The following is an 8,953-nucleotide window of genomic DNA, read 5'->3' as shown; positions in this document are numbered from 1 at the left end:
TCATTGTTGTTATTTAACAATTCTGGAAATTTGAACATGTTAGGTTTATTTATATATGTTTGTTTATTAAGTCTGATAGATAAGTACATTGGACAAACAAGTATGAAACGGAATTCCTCTTCAATTAAATTACAGATAACACATTTACGATTCCTTTGCATTGGAGAATTGGGTTAGGCTTTGCCAATCTTCCTGTTTCAATTAATAATCTATGTGCAACAGTGCGCAATCTTGTTAAAGCAGTTCTATATTTTTCCACATAAAGCACGACTTTTAACAGAAAAAAATATTTGATAGATGTCTGTATAGTGATGTATCGCAGCCGTATTTTAAACTAGGATGTATTAATTTATCAAATATATCAAACACGAGAAGGTTTTAACGAGATAAATTGTTTTAAATACTTTATCATTTGGTGCATTCTTTTTTGTGCCTGTCCTATAAGAGTTATAGTTAAGTAATAGTAAGCTTACAAAGTTTTATGATATTTCAGAAACATCTCTATTTCAGATTTTGAGAAGTTCCATATACATGTTAAAAAAGTACACATTAATGTTTATTCTGCAAAGCACGCACTTAACAAGTGACGTATTGAAAGTCTGCGGCTATAAAACATAAGCATTTTCACCTCAGATTTTAGTAGACACCCATTCCGATACGTCCTTACAAATGTGTTGAATTAAAATACTTTTAGTCAAATGATTTTACCCCTTTCCTTTAAATTTAAAAACAACCATTGAGTGAATAGTCCTATATCCTATTTCATTCTAAATAGTTGGTATTTGCAGGAAAATAGTGTTTGTTACAAGAATTAATTTTAATATTGATTGTGTATTACACTGCAAATTCTTTCGTAAACTCTTCTGTCAGTATTAATGTCCCTCCATGCGGTAACTCAGGTGAATTCCGTACATACATCTTATCTTCGCTCATTCGTCTATTCCACGTTTGCCCATCAATAAAACCAGTTGTGAAAAACCTACAGCATTGGCTGAAAGAAACTATACGACGCCTAACGTCACGGTAACTTTGAGTTCGACAATGTGCTGGGTATTGTAACAGAGTGTATAAACTGAACTGATTGGTGTATGATACAAGGCGATGTGTACATAAACGAGGAACAAAGTCACCTTGAAGAAGGTGAAATCCAAATTTGTATCCAACAAGAAAACGACGACTGTGAATTTGTTGTGTGGTTACTGATATTAGGCAATCTGTATCTAATTTTGTCATCTTACAGGTGAGATTTTCTCCTCTTTCAACATCATACATGACATTCATCCATTCATCCTTCCATCCATTTATTCATTTATGCATACATTCATCAAACTATCAGTACATTTATCCATTTATCCATTCAGCAATCCAGCAATCTTTTATTTACTGGAATGTTCCTAATTCGACAAATGGTCAGTTGTCAGACCAGCCTATCTGACTGCATCAGAATATAGTCAACCCACGACCACCACTACCGCCATCATTATCAACAACATAATATACAAATGTGTACACACCTACAATTAGTAAAATTCATAACAAACTCAATTTTATCTTTCTCTCTGTCACTGTCACTGTCCGTCTCTGTCTCTGTCTCTCTACCTGTGTGTGCGTCAGTGTGTGTGTAATGCATAGCATATTTGATATATTAATCCATGTTTAACGGAAACGTCAAATGTATATCACACGTGCATAAGACGTGGTACAAAGGTACTGGTATTGTTACAAGATTGTTAAATGCCACTTTCACTTACATCAATACAGGGTTGTTTTTGGTTCTACTCTGTGTAGGTAAAGATAAAAGTCTGGCATGTGTCACTCCCCACTAGAGACTGTGACAACTTCATTCTATAAAAATGGGGGCAGGGGTTGTAAATTATTTCAGTTTGTTTTGACGTAAGAAGAAACGTAAAAATTTTATTAAAAAAACAACACTAAACTATTTTTGTATCCAATTGAGAAAAGAATCGGCTCAGTTTTAGTACATTTCACAGCATGAAAAAAGGCGTTCAAGGTCGAACGAACTATAGATATTGCACCCAACTTCAGATATCGTTGCCGGTCCCGGAATAGCTGATAGCTAGTGTGGCAGAAGCGGGTATCCTCTTGTAATAACCGGAATGAAAGTCACAATGTTGGAGACCAGATTATTTTAGTTTAAATCTGAAATATCATTAAACATATATTCGTTGCTTCTTTCTTTAATGTATATGCTGTGACCTACCTGGTTATATAGCCCTTGCACATACATCTCTAAATCCGGTTTCTAGACATGCTCTACCTGTTCAGAATAGTTGAAATTGTAGCGTTATTCTCACTGAATATTACATCGCTGACACTTGGTTGTATAAAGTGTTTTATAAATATATGAAAAAGCTTTTATTGTAATTGCCCTAACTGTGCCAGTTTGAATAAAACTGCTTACAAATTATTTCAAAGAGAACACTAATGTAAAGACATACAATCTAAGGCATATATGTCTATAGGAGTAAACCAGTAGTCGTCTGTGGTAATAGTTATAATAGTAGGCGAAAGTATCTGTGTAGGGGAGTGAAATAGGGCTTGACTTTAGTTTTGGCAACCGTGCGACTATATTGGGGATAAAAAAAATAATGTACATGTGTATGTATTATGTTCACCAGAGGCTCGCACAATACAATTTTGTATTCATAATATACGATACTGACGATACCGAAACACACTCTGGATATATATATATATATATATATATATATATATATATATATATATTATATATCTATATATATATATATATATATATATATATATATATATATACATAAAGGCATTTCTGATTGGTTCGTACTTCTGTCCTGTACATTTAAACTGGATACGCTACCTATTATATACTGTATACACAAACACACACACACACACACACACACACACATATATATATATATATATATATATATATATAGAGAGAGAGAGAGAGAGAGAGAGAGAGAGAGAGAGAGAGAGAGAGAGAGAGAGAGAGAGAGAGAGAGAGAGAGAGAGAGAGATTAAACACACTCACACATATACACACAGTAACACTCTGCTATTGCGACCATCGGCGGGTCGTTTTAAAACCGGGCTTAATAGTGCAGTGGTTTTATATCGAATTACTAATATTCAGAATGATGATTGTTGGTAAATATTGATTGTGTGTTTTACGTCTCACCTTCCTTCCCGAATGCCGTCAGCAATGTCTCAACTGATAAAATAAATAGGTGCAGACGGTGTATTGTCATTTGCATTGAACTGTAAAAATTACTTTTGAAAATGTCAAAGAATACAAATAATTAGGTGCCACTTTTACAAAACCAAATAATTTTTAAAATACTAAGATTAAACTTAAACAAATGGTGACAAAGGCTATGTATTTCGTGCTGGCGAAAGCAAAAGAATGTGAACTCAAATGTTTGACTCAATGGTTCTGCCAATATTATTATATTGCTGTGAAATATGGAGATACGAAAACAACGACATCCATAACTGTGTTCAAATCAATTTGATTAGACATACTCGTATTCTTTCTGTTAAAAAAGCGACCCCATTGTTCATGTTATATGGTGAACTTGGTAGAATGCCAGTCGAGTTGACTATCCACACAATATTAATGTGTTATTTTATTCCTGAAACATTATGGATCGTTATAATAAAATTTAGGACTCCTAACCATGTTTTACGTGTTGAGACTGGACGTTGGAATACAGTTCTATTGGAAGATAGATTTTATACTACTTGCGATGAAAAATATATAGGAGACGAATTTCATTATTTATTTGTATGTAGTTTTTTCAACAATACACGAAAAGAAAGGTTTACATCCATACTTTTATATCCTTACCAATTATATATAAATTGTGAGAATTTATAAGCAGTAAAAGAATAAGCACACTAAAAACAAATTAGCTAAATCATGAATATAATTTTTCATAATAACAACAATACCAAACAACAACAAAAATTACCATACGTTAACCAGTTAATGAAATTGAAAGTATATACTTTATATATTTTAATTCGTATTACATTGTTTTACGTCTTTAGTGTTAATTTATGAAACCTTATTTTTTACATCTAATATACACGTGTATAAAAATTGAAATGCACTAAATATTTATATCTATATATTGTAATATTAAGAATTGTAAAGTACACAGTTGTAACTAAAATAGCTGAATAATTATATTTTACAATATATCTCTACTCTGTTACATCACAGAATGTATCTATATGGTTTAAACAATATTTATTTCACAAAATACACATATCTCTGTAATGTAATATCATATATGACCAGCAGCAATCGCACACTTTGGAATACACTACCTGTCAGTGTTTATAAGTCGAATATATATCAGTTCAAAATCCATGACCCATGTGCCAAAGTCCATGTGCTCATGACAGGCGTGCGCAACAACAGCTTGCTCTGAATGTGTACGTAAAACCCTATGACTTGAGCTGTAAGTTCAATGCAAGCCTTTCTTCAACCAATAACAAGTCGCCTTATTCAAATACAAGATGCAAATACGATAAATGATGCACTGTAGCATATACCTGTTTTGTTAGAACTTAAATAAAACAGTAACTTTATATTGTGACTGGGACAGGTCAATACATGTGTATATCGTGTGACCGTTATGGCAAAACAATAGTGGTCATTGTAAATTTCTGGCCGTTATAGCAGGTTCAACCATTCATTTTAGTCAAAAAGTAGTGGCCGATGGCCGCATGGAACAGGTGGTTGTTATATACAGGAAAAATAAAGAAGGAAATGCATTGGACGGGATTTATGGTGACGGTTATATACAGGTGGCCGTTAGACCCGTCTCGACAGTGTGTGTGTGTGTGTGTGTATCTCTCTCTCTCTCTCTCTCTCTCTCTCTCTCTCTCTCTCTCTCTCTCTCTCTCTCTCTCTCTCTCTCTCTCTCTCTCTCTCTCTCTCTATATATATATATATATATATATATATATATATGAACGAGTTCGACCTGTACCCCTCTATATCAAAGGCTCTAAAGACTAACCCTAACCCTATACCTAAAACTACCCTAACCATTGAAAGGGGGGTGCGGGTCGAACTCATGCCTAAGAATATACATTTAAAATACATTGAATATACTTTACATATGTACAAACATTACCTTTTCCCAGGTGACAACTATATTTATCCTTTTATATCTGCCAATAGTTAATACAGATTATTATAAAAATTTATATAAAAATTTATATAAATGTATACATACATGTTAGCCAAACATGTGCAACGGTCGTAGAAAAGATGGAAATACAACGAATAGCCTTGAATAAAAACTTTCAGCTCAGTAATATGGCTTCCTATTCAGTATGAATGTCGCACGGACTAGCCGTGACCAGTTGTCCGTGATACCAGAATAAAATATCATTAGTTAAAATCCACCGATGATCTTTACCAGCCAGTTTAGAGGGAAAGAAAGGTTAGGGCGTTGTCCAATAGGGTATTCTCTACGATGAATATTCTAAATCCAAACGAAATAACCAATTAATAAAATATTCTAAAATGAGTAGCTAATAAAATACAACATATATGCAAACAATCTAATTGAAATCAGCTCCACTATTACATGTGGATCTAACAGCAGCCAGTTGGAGCTCATGTCCAATTGACCTTTCATTCGACCAATTAAAACCTTATTTGCAAAATCATGCCAGTGATTTGAAAAGAATTTGAAAACATTCGGGATTATACTGAGGGTATACGAAATGATTCGGGTGTGCATTACGAAGTATGATGGAAACTAATTGCAATATAAAATTTTATATAAAATTCGTTTCAAGACGAAAACAAAACCCGTGATGGTATAGCCATAAAATCTGTTTATACTAGTATACAATTCAGAGTTTATTACTGCACTTTCCCCCCTGTTTTTTCAATGTTGAAATAGACCAACAAGTTCGCCTATTGCATAAATAGTCTTGCCCGATATTTTTTAGAATTTGCATGCTCCCGAATAACGTTATAAAAGGCGAAGTGTAATTGGTCGATATTTAAATTGTTATTTATAAAAGAAATATCACCTGGACATGGGAGTCCACGCAATGCTGTCAGATCTACTGGTAGACCCAGTAGAGCTAATTTTAATCAGATTGATATGCATACAGTGTCATATATTTATACCCCGTTACACACACACACACACACACACACACACACACACACACACACAGAGAATGTAGTATAGTATTTTTTTTCTATGAATGACTGTTATTAATAAGTATTTGATAAAGAAATACAAGTCATTTTTGTAAAGGTGGTTAGGTAAGTGTATTTAAGCTTGTGATCTGAATTTGAATAAAATGTGCTGTTATTATTAATCCAGGCAATCTATGCCCAAATATATGGTATACCCATCACGAATTGCAAAATTAATTAAATTAACAGTGTTTGCTCAGAATTTAGTCAGGAATAATATATTAGAAATGTCAAAAATATAATGAGTGGAACATACAGTAATTTGGTTTTAAAGTTAGTGTAGACTGAGCACTGATGTCATCAATATTAGATTAGCGCATACTTTTGAAAAACGTACTTCCCAGGACATTTTGTGCCCAAAGTGGCAATTCAGTTGATCTTACATAATGTAAAGATGTTGATTTAAAACAAAAATATGTTACCAACTGATGTTTCAATTATTTATTCTTGAAAAATCAAGATGGCCGCCACATTACTAAATCATGAAATGTAATGTATTGATATCTACCTGAGGTTCATTCGTAATATTAATAGTTATTCCTATGTTTTATATGTCTAAGAATGTTAAATATGTTATCTTTGAAGTGTTTTTGTTAGTTATATAAAAATACATCTAATATGTCTGTTAATATAACCAGAAAACTGTAACCCAATTATACAAAACATTATTATTCAGCTTCTAGCTGTCTCGGTGACATTGTTACTTATAAATGCATACATCTCTGTTTCCTTGGATGAAAAATATCTTTTACCCTGGTTCTATGAAATATTACACAGAACCATGAACCTACTGAAATAGGAAATGCAATATCTCTATATCTAACTGGGATACATTCACGATATTAGTGGCTATTCCTATGTTTTCTATATGATGAGGTTATTATATAATGGTTCTGCAATATTACAAGAAGTCGTTTTTTTTCTCATAAATTAGTATAAATACATTAAAAACATAGGATTATCAGATGCATTAATATTTTTTGCAATCAGAATTTGGTCAAACAAAATAATACATTAAAAATACAATTAATAGTAAAGTGAATAATTTGAACATTGGTTGGAAGAGTTTCCTGATAATGTCAGGGTCACATTAAGTTATAATAAACATTTCAGAGAACTTTGACAATAACCAATTTTTGTTGCTTGGCAAAATAAGGTTTACTACACGTACATAACGTATAAGATACAGAATAACATCCCAGTGTAACACACATTTAAAGCACGTGTATGTATTAATGTGTTATATTACCAGAAGAAATGTTACGTACAGTACGCGAACCAACCAAAGTAGCAATATCGGCGATCGGCTCGGAGGTCGGCTCGGCAGTTTCGGCGGTCATAGAAAAAAATATGTTTAAAAAAATTCATTTTGTAAAACTTTTATTTCAACAAGAATTACGTTTGCACTTCATCCAACGCATAGAACTGTTCATTATTATTATATTGACCATGTTTACATGCACATTGTTATTAACAGCTTCAAGTCATAAAAGTGAAACACCAATTTTTAAAAATAAATAAATTGTGAAACTGACTCACGTGCAACTTGCGTCAGCTGTGGAAGCATTCATTATATATGATGGGGATCAGTTTGATCAGTTTGATTTTTCGATGTCCCGCCGATTTATTGCGGTTTTGAGAGAAAAGAAGTGAAATCGACAAATAAATGTGCATGTGGCTAACAAAAACTTCATTTTATTTGTATTATTCTTACATGTATTATTATTTAGGGTGTTTTTTTTTAATTCGTTTCTTTTTTTCTTTTTCTGTTTTTGCCAATGCAGGCGCGTATGAAATAATGTTGGGGGGGGGGGTCTAGCCTGGCGAGCTACGTTTATGGGGGGGGGGGGTTACAAAACAACGTACAAAGGCGCATGTGCAGAAAATTGAGTACGGGTGTCTAGACTGGTGAGAGATGTTTTTAGGGAATGTCGGGTCATGTTTCGCAAAAAAAAAAAAAAAATGAAAATGAAAATTCGGGAAGGGGGAGGAGGGTAGGCCCTGAAGCACACCCCTGTTCACACGCGCCTGCAATATCATTATTTTTGCGGCTGAATTTACCAACGGCCCAAACGATCGCGGGTCTGCAAGTTGCTTTGTTAATAGATTTCCAAAAGGAACTTGAATACAGGTTTTATTTTAGGCTGTTTTTATTGTGGATATATTCCCTCCGGGCCCCATTTACATTTTCTTCACTATCTGTGCCAATATCATTATACATTTATGTTTACCGCCGATTTGACAAATGATCGTTAGTCGTTTCGTCTGCGAACTGCCTTGTTAATATAAAAATTCGTTGGGAGTGATTTTCGATAGGAACTTGGGTACTCATGCACGTGGTAACAATATCCGGGTGTGGGGGTTTGGAGCACAATCTCTAATGGAGGGGGCTCAGTCTCTAGTAGGGGAGGGGACACAAGCCAATTAAAAAAAATCTTTATTTAAATATAGGCGGGGGGGGGGGGGGGAACAAACAACAAAAAACGTACATATTCGTCCACAAGTGGGAGGGGTGTGTGCTACACGTGCCTGGAATAGGTTTTATATGGGGATGCAGTGTTCGAGATTAAAAAATTTGAGCAGGATCCCAGTTGGATACTAACAATTCAAAATCTGGTATCTCACCTGAAAATTTAGTATCTCACTTAAATGAAATTCATAAATAACATTGGCAAAATTGGCAAAAACGATTTGCTGCATCTATTTTTGCGTAAT

The 8,953-nt window shown here is 33.7% G+C and overlaps 1 protein-coding gene across 1 annotated transcript in view; it reads left to right on the top strand.

Annotated features, from left to right (window-relative positions):
- The first annotated feature begins 1,058 nt into the window (after window positions 1–1,058).
- LOC121368198 (nitric oxide synthase, inducible-like) overlaps window positions 1,059–8,953 on the top strand; it is a 68,392-nt gene continuing 60,497 nt past the window's right edge. Inside the window, exon 1 of the mRNA XM_041492827.1 lies at window positions 1,059–1,240. The gene's annotated coding sequence lies outside the window, so the exon portion shown is untranslated. The remainder of the gene's footprint in view (window positions 1,241–8,953) is intronic.

Source organism: Gigantopelta aegis, chromosome 3 (genome assembly GCF_016097555.1).
Source record: "Gigantopelta aegis isolate Gae_Host chromosome 3, Gae_host_genome, whole genome shotgun sequence".
NCBI classification, from domain to species: Eukaryota; Metazoa; Mollusca; class Gastropoda; order Neomphalida; family Peltospiridae; genus Gigantopelta; species Gigantopelta aegis.
This window is presented reverse-complemented; position numbering and strand designations above follow the sequence as displayed.